This window comes from Protopterus annectens, chromosome 16.part0 (genome assembly GCF_019279795.1).
Source record: "Protopterus annectens isolate FY-2018-M chromosome 16.part0, PAN1.0, whole genome shotgun sequence".
NCBI lineage: Eukaryota > Metazoa > Chordata > Ceratodontiformes > Protopteridae > Protopterus > Protopterus annectens.
In genome coordinates, this window is record NC_056750.1 from 6136002 (window position 1) to 6152830 (window position 16829).

A 16829-nucleotide genomic window follows, 5' to 3' on the forward strand; every position below is an offset into this window, starting at 1 on the left:
ACATAACTTCTTTTTATAGCTCATTACAGGCTGCATGGTATCCACATTTTTCATATTTAGATAACTTGCTTATCTTTGCAGAGTCTTTTTCAAAGTGTCAGGAATCCCTCTCTTGGGTGAGAGATCTCTTACGCAAGCTGAGATTCCAAGAAAACATTCAAAAGTCTCTCTTGACTCTTTCACACAGGATTGTGCTCCTGGGATGTCAACTAGACACCACAGTTCAAACAGCTTTTTTTTCCACCGGAAAGCTAGATCTTTTTCTAAAGTTTTCCACTCGGGCTTCAGTCACTGTGAGGGAATACCTCTTGATTTGGGGTCTTATGGCATCTATGATTCTTTTAAAACATATGGCAAGATTCTTTTTTTAATTTCTCCAAATCTTTTGGGTTTCTAATACCATAACGGGAATGGACTTCATTCCTAAATCAAAGTATGATTAAAGTCCATGAAATTAGTATTTTTTCAGTCTTTGATGTTAGCCAGAAGTGCTGTTCTCACCATCCACAATGTGCCCAGTAATGACTCTTCCTGCAAATCGTAGAGAGTTACATGTATTTGTAACATATCTAAATACAATTGTAGATTATTTTTTATAAGACCCGTTGTTCCTGCTACTATTGGAATTGTCTGGGTATCCTTTTTCCACATTGCTCTCATTTCTGCCTGCAAATCCTGATAATTTATGACTTTGTGTCTCTCCGTATGCAAGACACTGTAGTCACTCTGTGTGTAGCAGTTTCAATGATCAATGCTACTTTTGTCTTCTTTCCATGGAGCACTATATCTGGTTTCCATGCATCTATCTTTTGAACTATTGGTAATGGTGATCCCATGTGATGTAGACTTCCTCATTTTCTGTAATGCTTTGTGGCTCATGTTTCCAGTGTTTTTCAACTACTTTAATATTATAATGTTTGCACAATCCCCAGTGCAACAGTCTTGCCACATTATGCCTTTCAGTATACAGCCCTTTTGCCATTAGAATGTCACAACCATCAACAAAGTGTGCAACTATTTCCAATTCTGTTTTACAAAACCTACATTTTTCTGTTTCTCCCACATGTTCAATGGACTTTGTAAACTAACGTATACGTAGTCCCCTCTCTTGGGCCACCAATATTAACCTTTCATCTTTTAGTTTGAATTTGCCTCTCCTTGACCATTCCTGCATTCAGTCCTGAACAACATGAGGTTGTTCCAGGAGTTTTCTATACTTGCAACTATATTTATGCATTTTCCACATTTCTTGCCTTCTTCTTCACCATATATTCTTTCTTTTGTTTTTTGGCACATTCAGTTGCTGCTTGATTTTTATCTACTTCTAGTTTACATTCCCGGTTGATACCAATATGCTTCTTCTAGACTAAGCAGTGAAGTCATCTTAGATTTATTCTCTTCGTTTTTCAAAACTTTCAATATTTATAAGTCTTGTGAGGTCAGCAGATATATATGCAGTGCCACGACTGCAGATCTATACATGTAATCAATTTCAAGGAGGCCCATACCTCCTTCGGAATGGGGAATATATATAATCTTGGTATGCACTAATTTTTATAAATCATTTGATGAGCATGAAGTATCCTTCTTGTTTTCCTATCTAATCTATCCGACACCTTTTGGAGCCAGTCAGTCACTCCAAAACTGTAAGTTAGGACTGGAAGAGCAAATTAGTTTATAGCTTGAACTTTGTTCCTAGATGTCAATGCTGTTTTCAGGATTCAAGTCTTCTAAAATATTATTTACTGAGTTTTATTTGCATTAGTTCATATTTTATTGTTGATCCTTCATCATTTCCCAAATACTTATATGCTTCCTCTTGCTCAAGTTCTTTTATATCACATTCTTTTCCCAAACTGATGTTTTCTTGGTGCTGCAGCTTTCCTGCTTTGAAGGTTGCTTTCTCACATTTATCAAGACCAAATGACATTCCTATATCATCTGAAAAAATGTTGACTACTTGCAGTTGGGCTTTCAGTTTCTCATCTGATGAGCTAAACAGTTTTAAATAATTGAAAAAGAGAAGATGAGAAGTCTTTACATTTTGTTGCTTTGTGGGAGTCAAATTATAGCCATGACCTAATCAAAAGAGCAGCGCTGACAGAGAGTCACCCTGGAATATCCCCTTTGGATTTTTATCCCTGGAATAATAATTTGTCCTTTATTATGGCTTAACTGCAAAGTGGTGTGACACTGTTTCATGGTCACTGTGATATAGTTTATCAGTGTATGGTGTATCTTATACCTTTGTAAACACTCTTTTATCCATGAATGTGGGATACTGTCAAATGTTTTTTTGTAGTCTATCCCTACCATACTTAGATTCTTCCTCTTTTCATAGTGCTCCACTATGACTTTTATTTAACAACATATGATCATTTGTTCTATATGACTTTCTTTTATTACCCTTTTGTTCTATTGCCATAATTGAGTTTTCTTCTAAATGACTATAAACTTTGTCAGCATCAATTTCAGTGTATAGTTTATATGTCGTCTGAAGGCAATTTATTGGTCTCTAGTTTTTGGGGTAGCTTGCAGGTTCACTTTTAAGTCGGAGCATTGTTTATCCTGTTGTTAGCCAGGCGCTGGTGTCTGTTCAGGGTGTGCATATAAATAGTTCTTACTCATGGCTAAATCTTCATGCAAAGATGTTAATACTTTAGCCAGAAGTTAGGTACTGCATCTGGGGCTGGGGTTTTTCAGTTCGAGACTTTTTTTAACCTTGTTTCAATCTCTCTGGCCGTTACTTCGTCCCATTTCATATCCTGTACATTTGAAATTTTTCTTTTTTCTTTTACTACTTCTGCCCATTTAGCATCTTTGTTATGTTCCACAGGATCTTCATAAATATTTCTCCAAAATGTATCTATTTCTTATTTTTTTATTTTATTTTTTTTGTGGTCTTTCAATTCCTTTTACCTTGTTTCCTAATTCTCTACAAAACTTTTTTGGGTCATCAACAAATTGCTTATTTTGTATTTTTCCTTTCTATTTATCTATGTATCTTCTACGTTTTTCTGCTTGTTCTGATATTTGGAGTGTATTATTTGCAATAGTGCATGATAAATCCTGATCCCTTATAATACTACGCATTGCTTTTATCAGGTCTATCTTTCTGAATATTTTTGTTGATGTGTTCCCTCTTCCATACTCTTCTAACAGTGACACTACTTGTCTTAATTGCTTTGTAATTTTCTCTATTCAATACTTCCATGATGGCATTCAATTTCTCCCCGTCTTTTCCCTTACTACCCTGTGTTTTTCTGGTAGGACTTTATCTGTTATTAATTTGGCTGCACAGTAATATATACTATTTACTTCTGTTATATCACTTGAATCTCAATGGACAGTCCTAATTACTGTGTTCATTTGTTTTATCACAGTTCTAACTTTTTGGGTTTTATTGTCCTTCTGCAGTCTATTTCTTTCATTGATCATATGTCTGTCCATCTCTATTAAATCAAGCAACTCTTGTCTTAGATCATTTTCTTCTAAACTGAGGGCACATTCTTTGTTTTCCATTTCCTGTGGGTATTCTATAGAAAGCTCCAGAGCTTCTTCCTGTACCACGTTCTATTCAGTTTTACCCTTTGTCATCCATTGCTCTTTCATATGGGAAATCACTGGCCTATCACCCCCCCCCCCGACATTGACTGTGTCAGAGTTGCCACAGTTTCCTGTTCTTTTCATTGCTGTATAGCTCTAACTGAACCTTTGTACTGGTTTCCTGTGGGAGGCTCCAAATTATCCTCATATGTCAACTGATTAGATGCTTCCTGCTCCACTGGTTTTACCTTAATTTGGGTATCCATTGTTTATCCTGTTGTGTTATTATCTGAGTTAAATTTTCTACACTAAATCCTTCACATTGCAGGTAATCCATAACCTCAGTTGCTATTTCTTTAACTTCTCCATTACTGATCCTCTTTTCTGCTTTTCCTCTTTGTTTTCTTGTTTTTTGCATTGTGAAATTTTCCACATCCAGATGTCTTTGCCTGTATTTCTCTTTAGATATCTTTGGTGCTGTTCATTTTCTATTGATTAGTGTTGCTTTCTCCTTTGCATAAATATTACACCATATTACATTTCTTTTTCTTTCCTGTGTCCATATTTCTTCTTCAGATGTCTCCTGCTCCTCTTGCTTCTCCTTACTTTGGGGATTAGTTATTCCAGCATGCTGTGATATGACCTATGTTAGACTTTCTAAACTGAATCTTTCACTTTGCAAATATTCCATAACTTCAGCTTTTATTTTTTTAACTTCTTCTTGGCTGATCGTCTGTTCTACATTCCCTCTTTGTGATCTTTTTTTTTTGTGTGTGAAATTTTCCATATCAGGATGCCTTTGCCTATATTTCTCTTTGAGTATCTTTGGGGCTGCCTTTTTGTGCTGATTAATTTGGCTTTCTCCTTTGCATAAATATTGAACCATATCAGATCTCTCCTTCTTTTCCATGTCCAAGACTTTCCCTGAGAAAGATATAGTTGTATCTAAAAATCTGTTTGATCCCAGCATCAAAACCCTTTATCTTTTCAAATTTCAGTGGAGGGGTTTGTCAGAAAAGAAATCTTTTGGTGAAGACAGCAGATATATTTAAATCCAGGTCTCCCCTTCCCCCTTCCTGCTCCAAACCAGTCAGTCACCACAGATACTTTGGACTTTCCTTGGGGAACAGTTTCAGTAGGGAAAAAGTGCAGGGAGTTTGGGACACCAAGGACAAACACATAAATATCAAGCAGATGCTTGCCCTGATCAAGACACTCAACACTTGAACCATCCTTGGTCCATGGGACCTCTTCAAATGGTTACAGATGATACCACAGTCATGTGATACATCAAGAAGCAAAGGGGAACCAGGTTGTACACATTTACAGACTAGTCATGTTAACTTCAGATGTAGCTTCACAGCACAATCTTCATTCTACAGGCATTCTACATTCCACCAGAACAGACAAGCTGAGCAGGAAAAGGGCAGACCCTCAAGAATGGAAACTGGATCAGGGAGTCTTCCAAGATTTGATCCATCTGTGGGGAGTTCCTGTGGCAGACCTCTTTCCCTCCTCTCTGAAAAATCAGCTGTCAAGATTTTTTTCTAGTACTTACTCTGGGACATGCAAGAAGGCCTGGAATAAGATGCCTTTCCTTTTCCTTGAACAGGAATGTCCCTGTATGTATTTCTGTCCTTTCCACTAATAACCAGAATACTTCTGAAGATTCAGTAGGAATCCTCTAAGATCATTGTGGTAACTCACTTCTGACCCATGCAACTGTGGTTTGGCCTTCTTTTAGAAATGGCCAGGGGCAATTACCTCACAGACTGGGTCTACTCATACAAGAACAGGGTTATTTGATACATCCCAACATCAGTCAACTTCAGTTGACTGCCTGGATGATAGTGTCTTAATTCCTTTTAGGCACCAGTTTACAGAGGATGTGCAGTAGGTATTAATGGAGGGAAAAAAGCCTGGTTCATAGGTGTGTACTAGGCTAATGGCCCTGGGGCCTATGTAAGCCTAGCCAATAAGAATTCCTAGTATCATGTCAATAGATGTTAGTTCCCATTGCCTCTATCTAGCAGGGCAGCTGCGGTGATCCCTGGGGTGAATTTTCTATTTCCCATCCACTCGTCAAGATTTCTTTTGAAGAGGGCCAGAGAGGACCTCTGCTTGATGTGGACGGGGAGTCTGTTCCAGAGCATGGACAGTCTCTGGGTAAGGAACCTACCCCCCCAGCATGTTCTATTTAATGTGGTAACAGGATTGAGGTTCCTGGAGCATTTGGCATGGTGGGATTGGGTTTTTTTTAGATGTAGCATGTCCAGCAGATCTGGGTCAGACATGGCTTTGTAGGTTAAGCAGAGATTGCCTCTAAGGAGGTGATATGAGACTGAGTATAGTTGGAGTTTTTTGAGTCTGTCAGAATAGGGCATGTCTTAAGGCCTAGAATCATCTTGGTGAGGTATTTTTGTGGCCTTTTCAGCTGTTGCAGGTGTCTAGTGAAGTACATGCCAAAAGGGGCATTGTATTCTATAGTAGGTCTAATGAGGGATGAGTAGATTCTTCCTAGATGAGGAAACCCTTTGTGATGAGATGTGCCATATAAAAGGATTTTCTAACCGCAGTGGTGATGTGGTTGTCAAAGGGGAGGTTGCTATCAACCTGTGTTCCCAGATCTCTTATTACACCTTCTGATTGGGTCTGTAGTATATATTCGAAGTTTCAAAACTTCGAACCTCATATGTTCGACAACATATGAGCAAAGTTTGAAACATTGAAAAATATAATAAAAAATTAAAAAAAAACTTACCTCAGTGCTCTGAGCAGGGGGACAAGCCCCTCTACACCCCCCACGTGGGGGGGCTGAGGCCCCCACACCCCCCTACTTAAATATACCAACTCTGAGATCGCACTTCAGTGCAGAAAAGGGAAATTTTCCCATTCTGCACCGTACAAAGTCTATAGTCGCTCCCCCTTTGTGGAGTGGGATGACCATGGCCGTTCGCCATTTGGTGGATACAAAACCTGAAGTGAAGCTGTGATTGAGTAGGGCACTCAGGTGTGGTGCTAGTTAATTTTGTAGCTCATGTAGGATGCATCCAGGGATATTATTGGGTCCCATGGAAGCTGTGTTCTTAGCTTTAGACACTATATATATCCCAGGGGTGACAGATGTAGGCCATCTCTGGCAAAGCATCGAGTTCTGTCGATCATGTCATCCCAGGCAGACCGATACTGGATCCCCTTAAAATGACACCAGAAATGTTGCCAGTTGTTGAAGTCAACCATTTTCTACTTGTACTGTGGTATCATTCTCGGTGATTGCAGGATGCTACTCAGGGCTAGGGTCATACCTGCTTGAGCTACTTGGTCCAAGAGCTCCTCCATGTCTGTCTTCATGTAGTCCAGAGAGGTACATCTCATGTCATTCACACGAACATGGACAATGATCGAGTCATATTTGTACCTGCTGTGGAGTGACCTGAGCACATGAGTTATGTGGGGGATCCTAGCACTTGACAGGCAGCTAACTGCAAATTTCTTCTTGTTCAACCTGGTGAGTGGGACATCAGTGTGCTTTACTATTGAATCACCTATAACTAGTGTATTGGGTATACAGTGTTTTGCGATTTGTACTATGGTGTGGTGGTTGCTTGCATGTCTGCATTGGAGGTCTCTGATGTTTGGGTAGATTTTTAATGAGAGCCTCCACAAAGGTGTGTATGTGTTTTGTGTTTCAGTGTGAGGATTGTGGTGGTGTATGTTTTGGAGGACTATGTGTTTCATGTGGTGTGGTGCAGGTGTTGACCTTCTCCACTTGGCTGGCAAGTCCAGTCGTGGTATGACAGTGCTTTGCTTCCAACTTGGATATATAGATGCATCTCTCACAAGTCTGGGTGTTGGGAGGTAGGAGGAGAGGGTTGTCTGTGTACATGAGGCAGCTGCTATATTGCCTTAGAATGACCAGGTTACCAGGAGTGAGCACAGGGAACTGACCTTTAGACATATCTGGATGGGTCTTAATTTGATAGTACTGAAGTTGTTTAATGCTGGTAGTAGTAGCAATGTTCCAGTAAATGCTACGAGAGGCTTTGAGCAAGTCCTAGACTTTGATACTCAAGTTGAGTTAAACAGATGTTAGACTGACAAGATTTAAGGAAAATTTGAAGATTACACTTTCTGGCACCAGAAATAGTTTAACCCTAGCTTACTGGCGCTGTGTGACATGCAAAACTGCACAAACACGGGTTTTTAAGGCAGAAAGTTAAAAGGGATAGAAATGCTGCCCAAACAGCCAGTAAGCTACAATTTCAGAGTTTGAAACCACTCCTCTGTTGACTGATAGGCTGCCCAGTGCTTACCACTCTCACTGATAGGCAGAAAGTCTTCCCTCGATCACAGAAAGATATGGGGCACTCAAAAACTACAAAAACAGTTCTGTATACAGCAAAATCTGTAATTGGACTACACTGGTCAAGAAAAAGGCAGGAAGAAAGGCAAACAAGCTAGATTTTTTTTTCTTTTTTACAGGTAAATAGAGAATACACTTAGCACGGTCAAATACAGTAAAAGAACAACAGTGCACAGTTTAAAACTCACTATGATTGCAAAAAAACGCAAGCAAACACTTAAAACACTGTGCAGCCTAGCACGCTTGATTGTGTATCTAAAATTACAATAAATGCAGTTAAATTTAAGGTGAAAAAAATGGGAGAACAAGTGCAGTAAGTAGTAATATAAACAGGTGAAGCAGTGATACTTAGACTGAATCAAAAATGTCTACCTTGATCCTCTCTGCTGCTCTTGTAGGCTTTAGGATGCCAAAAGGGGATCCACAGAGCTTAAACAAGGGCAAAACTGCTCAAACACAGATTCTTAAGACAGAAAATTAAAAGGGGTAGAAATTCTGCCCAAATGGTCAATAAGTTACATTTTCCAAGTTTGAAACCACTCCTGTTGTGACTGATAAGCTGCCCAGTGCTTACCACTCTCACTTGTAGGCAGAAAGGCTTCCCTCAATCACAGAAAGGTATGGGGCACTCAGAAACTACAAAAGCAGTCCTGCATACAGCAAAATCTGTAACTGGACTATACTGGTTAAGAAAAAGACAGAAAGAAAGGCAAACAAGCTAGATTTGTTTGTTTTTTATAGGTAAACAGAGAATACACTTAGTGAGGGCAAATACAGTAAAAGGACAACAGTGCACAGTTTAAAACTCACTACGATTGCAATAAAAGAGAAGCAAACACTTAAAACACAGTGCAGGCTAGCACACTTGAGTGTGCAGCTAAAATTACAATAAATGCAGTTGAATTTAGGGTGAAAAACGGCAGAACAAGTGCAGTAAGTAGTAATATAAGCAGATAAAGCAGTGATACTTAGACTGAATCAAAAAGTCTCTCATTGTCCTCTCTGCTGCTCTTGTAGTCTTTAGGATGCCAAAAGGGGATCCATGGAGCTTAAACAAGGGCAAAAACTGCACAAACACAGGTTTTTAAGACAGAAAGTTAAAAGGGATAGAAATGCTGCCCAAACGGCCAATAAACTACAATTTCCGTGTTTGAAATCAATCCTCTTGTGACTGATAGGCTGCCCAGTGCTTACCACTCTCACTGATAGGTGGAAAGGCTTCCCTCAATTGATGGTTTTAGAAAATAATATATTAGCAAATGGAAAAAGTCTTTTAGTTGGTGCCAACAACATAAGCAGCACCACCCATTCAAGGTTAGCTGTTCTCTGGTATTATAATGTTTGTCTGAGTTACTATCCTACGACCTTTCTTATTCCTGTATCAAGGTTCATTGATTGGCCATTTTAGCATGTCTGCACATAGATCCTCCTCTTTTAATGCAATCTCATGTCAAAATGTTCTTAAAATGGGTTTTTGCATTAGAGGCCTCCAAGAAAACCATGGCCCCTCCTTGGAATCTTAATATTGTGTTAGAGAGTCTAACACTTACTCCATTTGAACCATGTAATCTGGCTGACTTGATGTACTTAACGTGGAAAACAGTTTTGCTGATTGGTCTGACCTCTACAAGAAGAGTATCTGAGGTGCAAGCTGTTATGGTGAGTCAATCCTATCTCATTTTTCATGGGGACAGGGTTTCTTTGAGAAATAATCCTTCTTTTATGCCTAAAGTGGTATCTGAGTTTACTTTAAGCCAAACTGTCCATCTCCCCATTTTCTTTCCTGAACCTTAACATGAGGGAAAAAAGGATACTTCATACCTTGGATATTCACAGGCATCTCTGCACTGCCTTGACAGAACTAAATCTAAACAAGAGGGACAAATTATGTCAGAACAGAGTATTTTCAAGTGGTTGTCTAAGGCTCCTTTTGTTATACTCACCCTAACGTAACTATACCAGGCAGGGTCAAGTCCCACTATACCATAGTCTTGGCTTCATCTGTGGTCTTTTGGAAAGGGTAGGGTTCTAGAAGTATTCTAGAAGCTGCTACTTGGTCCTCTTATTTAAATTTATTGGCCATCCTACTGTATTCCATAGTACCAGAATACAAAAGTGACCACCCCCTTTCAATCTGTCTTGCTGTTTTAAAAATAGTGACTTCCACTAAAACTTAACTTTTTAGACAGGTAAAACTTAAGTTACCTACTTTCGCATCTAACCCCTCTAGTGCACACTGTAGTGCTTAGGATAAACCTTTTTTTTCCATAGCTTCATAGGTTCATACTAGGCTATCTGCCGTAGGGCATTTATAAGCCTAGCCAGAGTGTGTGCGGCTTTCGCCACCCCTTGGGATGAGAATACTACAGCCATTTAGGGTTTAGTTTACTGTGCCTCTGTCTAGTGGTGACACAGAGATGATCCCCGGGGTAAACCTACGATCTCCCATCCACTCGTCAAGATTTCTGTTGAAGAGAGTTAGTGATGGGCTCTGCCTAACGTGGACTGGGATTCTGTTCCAGAGTGTAGGGAGCCTCTGGGTTATGAATCTGTCCCTCCAGCACGTCCTATTTATTTCTGTGTTAAGGTTCAAATCTCTTGCTCTTGTGGCCCTGATGGATTTAGATTTTCTGAGGTGGAGCATGCCCATTAATTCCAGATTGGACATGGCCTTGTACGTCAGGCATAGATCACCTCTGAGTAGGCGGTATGCGACTGAATAGAGCTGGAGTTTCTTCAGCCGGGCAGCATATGACATATGTTTGAGGCCCTTTATCCTATTGGTGAGGAACTTTTGGGGTCTTTCTAACTGCTGCAGGTGTCGGGTAAGATACATCCCAAATGGGGCATTGTACTCAATCATGGGCCCGATAAGAGAAGAGTACAGGGGCACAATGACCTCTCTTGATCTAGATGTGAATCCCTTCATGATAAGGTGGGCAATATAGAAGGTCTTCCTAACCACCTTGGCAATGTGAGTGTCAAATGAGAGGTTACTGTCGACTTGGGTCCCTAGGTCCCTGATTACCTCTTCCGTACTTAATGGATTACCACCTATGTGGTAATTTGTGGGTACCTTGTTTTTCCCAAAGGGTATGACTATACATTTTTTGGCGTTCAGTTTAAGGCCATGGCTCTGGCACCAATTATCCGTTTCTATGAGGCCTTTCTGAAGGATGCTTGTGTCCGCTGGAGTATCAATTATGGTGCCCAGTTTGCAGTCATCTGCGAACTTTGTCAGCCACAATCCTCCTATGTTTGCTTGCACCTCGGAAAAATAAATGCCAAACAAGAGGGGTCCCAGGACTGAGCCCTGTGGTACACCGCTTGTGACTGGCTTAGAGTCTGACATGGCTCCAGCCATTCTGACCTCATGGGTTCTGTCCTTGAGCCAGTTTGCAACCCATCTTGTGACATATGGGTTTACATTTAAGCTGCTGAGTTTGTCAATGATGCCCAAGTGAGGTATTGTGTCGAAGGCTTTTGCAAGGTCAAGGTAGGCTGTGTGAACTGCCTTACCCTCATCAATGGCCTTAGTGACTGTTTCAGAAAAGTCAACTAGGTTCAAAAGGCAGGATCTGCCTTTGACAAAGCCGAATTGGGTAGGATCCAATGTCTGTAGGTCCCCAATATCTTTCTTTATGAGTTCCATAATGATCCGTTCCATAGCTTTGCAGATCAGGCTCGTCAAGCTAATGGGGCGGTAATTTCCAGAGTCCGTAGAAGCACCTCCTTTGTGGAGTGGGACCACTGTTGCTGTACGCCACTCTTTGGGGACGTATCCTGTAGTAAGGCTAAGATTAAACAGCAGCCTTATGTGCAGGTTTAGTTCCTCTTGGAGTTCATGTAGCACGCAGCCCGGGACACCGTCCGGTCCCATTGATGCTGTGTTTTTAGCTTTGGAGAGGGCGGCTCTCACCTGGGCATCTGAGATGTTTGGGAGGCTACACTCTGTTGGGATAGATATTTCTCCTTTTGGGGGGGAGGGGGCAGAGAAATTTGCACTGAACCTGTCTGCCAGAATGTTGGCAATATCTGTGGGTTCATTGTATTTTGTGTCATTTTGGACTAACTCTGAGCATATCTGGGAGTTTCCACCCAGGTTTCTAACATAGCTAAAAAAGGCCTTGTGATTGTCTTTTGTGTCTTTTACGATTTTTCTCTCAAAGTTGGCCTTGGATGATTTTATGAGTGATCGAAGTTTTTTGCTAGTAATGTTCAGAGATGCCTTCCCTTTTGGGGATTTTGCTCTGTCATGTAGTAGCTTCCTCCTCCTGTTGTAAAGTTTGTTAATGGCTGGGGTCCACCAGACAGGACACCTGTCTTTGTGGGAATGGGTCTTGGTTTTATTAGGGATTACATGATCCATGCATTCTTGAAGGTGTCCGTAGAAGGCATTTATAAAGGATTCAGTTGTGTGGGTTGTGGTTTCCACTGGTCCAGGGGCCTTGAAAGATACCACTTCAGTCTTAAGAAGTGTGAAGTCAGCTTTTGAGAAATTTTTCACTGTGGTTTTCTGTGCAGGGGGTGGGGGTGGGATGTAGATTTCCAGTGAAATTAATTTATTGTCTGATCTCACCAATGAGGGGTATACTTCCGGTGTGGAGCATTTTGTCCCCATGTTTGTGATGATCAGGTCTAGTATATTATCTCCTCTTGTGGGAGTGGTGACTAGTTGTCCCATCACATTTGAATTTATGAATTCTAGGAACCTTTGGGCTAGGGTGTTGGGGCTTGAGTAATGTTCCCAGTCTATGTTTGGGTAGTTGAAGTCTCCCAATATGATGGTATTTGGAGAGACATTGATATTCTCCAGTGTCTTCAGGAAGGCTGAGTGGGGTTCCTGAGTTTGAGAGGGTGGTCTGTAGCATGCTACAAACTGTACCTTTAAGCATCCCTGTGGCTAGCACTTGTTATAAAACCTGCTGGAAAGCACTAGGAAGTCTTAAACTGATACAAACACTCAGCTCTCCTTGTTAATGAGGAGAAATTAATCGTAGACACTAAACAGCCTATAACTGCAAAGTACCTTGCTAAGGTATGGGAAAACAGCTCTTGTACTTTACAAAAACAAAATCACCAAACCAGGCATGTTCAAGAGTCAGCTTCCAGTGATTTCTCCTGTCCACCTGGTGAATCTGGGCATACTGGGGCATTGCAGCAATTGCTCCATATACATAGACAACCCTCTCCTCCTACCACCCAACACTACAACCTGCAAGAGATGCGCTTACATAGCCAAACTGGAAGCAAAGCTCTATCCATCCAAGATTGTGCTAGACAGTCAAGAAGAGAAGGTTAACACCCGCACTACACCTCAAGCAACACATAGCCCTTCTAAATCCACACCACCGACACCCAAACATAGCAACACTAAACCCACATATGTGGAGGCCCTTAACAATAACCTGCCCAAGCAACAAGGACCTCTGAAGCTGAAATGCAAACAAACACCAATCACAACCAAAGTGTCACATAGCTCACAACACTAGTGTGCCACCCAACAACAACCCTAAGGCAAGACAACGTACCCAACACTTTAGTCATAGGTGACTAATCAGGCACACTGATGTCCCACTCACCAGGCTGAACAAGGAGAAAATTACAGTCTGCTGCCTATTGGGTGCTAGGATCTGCCACATAACGCATGCACTCAAGTCACTCCACAACAAGTACAAATATGACTCTATCATTGTTCATGTTGGAGTGAATGACTTCAGATGTACCTCCCTGGACTACATGAAAAGAGACATGGAAGAGCTCTCTGATCATGTGGCCTAGACAGGTATGACCCTAGCCCTGAGTAGCATTCAGCCTTAGCCCAGAATTATACCACAGTATAAGGAAAAAATGATTGACTTCAACAATTGGCTTTTTCTGGTGTCTTTCAAAGGGGATCCAGTATCTGTCTGCCTGGGATGACATGATCGACAGACCACGATGCTTTGCCAGAGATGGTCTGCACCTGTCACCCCTGGGATTTAGGTTACTGGCTAAGACTCTTGCCACCCCTATAGTGCCTTTTTAAGGCAAAGTTCAAAGGACAAAACCACCACCATAACAGGTACAAGCATGCAAAATCTGAAAGTAATGCTACTCAGTGCTAGAAATCTAAACCTCAAAATGCACTCTCTCGAGGCACTCCAAAAAATGGAGAACATCGATATCTGTGCAGTAACTGAGACCTGGTTCAAGGCTCCAGAGAGCACCCCTGCAATACCAGGCTACAACTCTTACCACACTTTTCGGCCACCAAACCAGGACCGAAACACTAAAGGTGGAGGAGTGTCCATATTCACCAAGGATATTCACAACACCAGGCTAGTTGCCCAACACAATGCGTCTGTAATTCTCCAGTAACAACTAACACTAGGCAAGACTGCAATACAAATTGTTGCTTGCTACAGATCCCCCACCATGCCCGAAGATTCTCACTACACCTTTTTAAACATACTGGAAAATATTAAGATACAACCAAACACCCTAATACTGGGTGATTTCAACTCCCTGCCATTAACCGGGAAAACTACTCGTGTACCAACACCTTTGCCCAACGGTTCTTGGAATTCATAAATTCCAATGCCTTGGATCAACTAATCCTTAGTCCCACCAGGGGCTCCAATATCCTAGACCTGGTCATTACCAACATGGAAAATCGATGCACCACATCTATGGTAACCCCCTCGTTGGTCAGGTCTGACCATAAGCTAATCACTCCTGACATCCACATCCCATTCCCACCCCCTAGTAAGGAAATTTCTTTAAAAAACTTCTCCAAAGTCAACTTCATGCTACTCAAGTTAGAAGTGACAAACTTCATGACACTCATGCAGACGGGAACTGAAAGCTTGACTGCTGAATCCTACACTAAGGCACTGTATGAACACATCCACTCGTGCATGAATTGTGCCATCCCCAATAGAACCAAGACGCTCTCCTCCAAAAAAAGGAAACCAATCTGGTGGCCCTTGCCATAAACAAACTTTACAACAAAAGGAAGAAACTGTTGCAGAAAAGAGGAAAATCCCAGGATGCAAAAAACTCCCTTACCAGCCTCAGTACGAAGCTGAGATCCCTCATAAAATCCTCCAAAGCTAGTTACGAAAATAAAATTGCCAAAGATTCTAAAGACAACCACAAGGCATTCTATAGCTATGTGAAGAATCTAAATGGCAATGCTCAGATCTACTCTGACCTACAACAGAATGGTATTAAATATACTGATCTCAAGGATATTGCTAATATCCTGGCAGATCGATTCAGTGTATACTTCACCCCCCTCTCATCCTCTAAAGGGCCCACCTAAATACTGAAAGATTGCCAAATTCTGGTAGTAACGACCACACAGGTAAAAGACGCACTCTCCAAAGCTAAGAATACAGCTTCCATGGGACCAGATGACATCCCTGGCTGTGTACTACATGAACTACAAAATGAACTGGCACTTCATTTAAGTGCCATGTTTAATCATAGACTCAGCTCAGGCTTCGTGCCCACTGAGTGGAACACAGCTACAGTTATCCCACTACACAAGGGGGGATCCACATTGGATCCCAGGAACTACTGCCCCGTCAGTCTGACAAGCCTGATCTGCAAGGCCATGGAGTGTATTATCATGTGGCTTATAAACAAAGACATTGACAACTTTCAAACACTGGACCCCACGCAGTTTGGGTTTGTGAAGAGCCGATCTTGTCTCCTGAACCTGATTGACTTCTTTGAATCAGTCTCCAGAGCCATGGACAAGGGTAAGGTTGTCCAAACAACCTATCTGGACCTTGCCAAGGCCTTCGACACCATCCCCCACTCTGGAATCATGGATAAACATACTAAGCTGGGCATTAATCCCTACGTCACTCGATGGGTTGCCAGCTGGCTTAGTGACAGAACCCACACTGTAAAAGTAGCAGACTCCAAATCTAGCTCCATACAAGTGACAAATGGAGTACCTCAGGGTTCAGTCCTGGGACTGCTCTTGTTTGGCATCTACTTCTCTGAAGTACAGGCCAGCACTAAGGGACTCTGGCTAACAACGGTCACAGATGACTGCAAACTAGGAGCCATTATTGAATCCCTAAATGATGTGGATATTCTACAAAAGGGCCTTACAGAAACAGATGCTTGGTGCCAGAACCATTTGCTCAAGGTCAATGCCAAGAAATGTATAGTTATCCGCTTTGGGAAAAAACATGTACCCATGAATTACCACATAGATGGCAGTACACTAAACACCAAAAGTGTGGTAAGAGACTTAGGGACACAGGTGGACAGTGGTCTCACCTTCGATAACCACAATGCCACAACAGTAAGGAAATCCTTCTATGCGGCACACCTCATCACCAAGGGCTTTTCATCCAGAAAAAAAGGAGGTCATTGTCCCTCTGTACTCATCCTTCATTAGACCCATTATAGAATACAATGCCTGTTTTGGTATGTACCTCTCAAGACATCTGCAACAACTGGAAAGGCCACAGAAATACCTCACTAAAAGAACCACAAGCCTAAAGCAGATGCCCTATGCTGACCGTCTAAAAAAGCTCCACCTATACTCTGTCGCATATCATCTACTTAACATACAAGACTATGTCAAACCCAGAGCTGTTGAACATGCTACACTTAAAGAAATCCCAGTCCCTCAGACACACATGCTCCAGGGGTCTAAACCTTGTCATCACAATGAACAAAACATGGCTGATTGATAGGTTCCTGACCCAGAGACTCGCCAGACTCTCGAATAAACTGCCCGTGCATGTCAAGCAGAGCACCTCTTTGGCCCTCTTCAAAAGGAATCTTGATGATTGGATGGGAGATAGGAAATTCACCCTGGGGATCACGTCAGTCGCTCTGCTAGACAGAGGTCCGGGGAAGTAAGTACTGTGTGAAGAAATAGCCAGGGAATTGTTATGGCAAGGCTTGTATA

General features: G+C 41.6%; 1 protein-coding gene across 1 annotated transcript in view; it reads left to right on the forward strand.

Moving 5' to 3' along the window:
* The window catches only part of CCDC180 (coiled-coil domain containing 180), a 2826277-nt gene that overhangs the window by 1110892 nt on the left and 1698556 nt on the right, over positions 1-16829 (forward strand). The window lies entirely within an intron of this gene.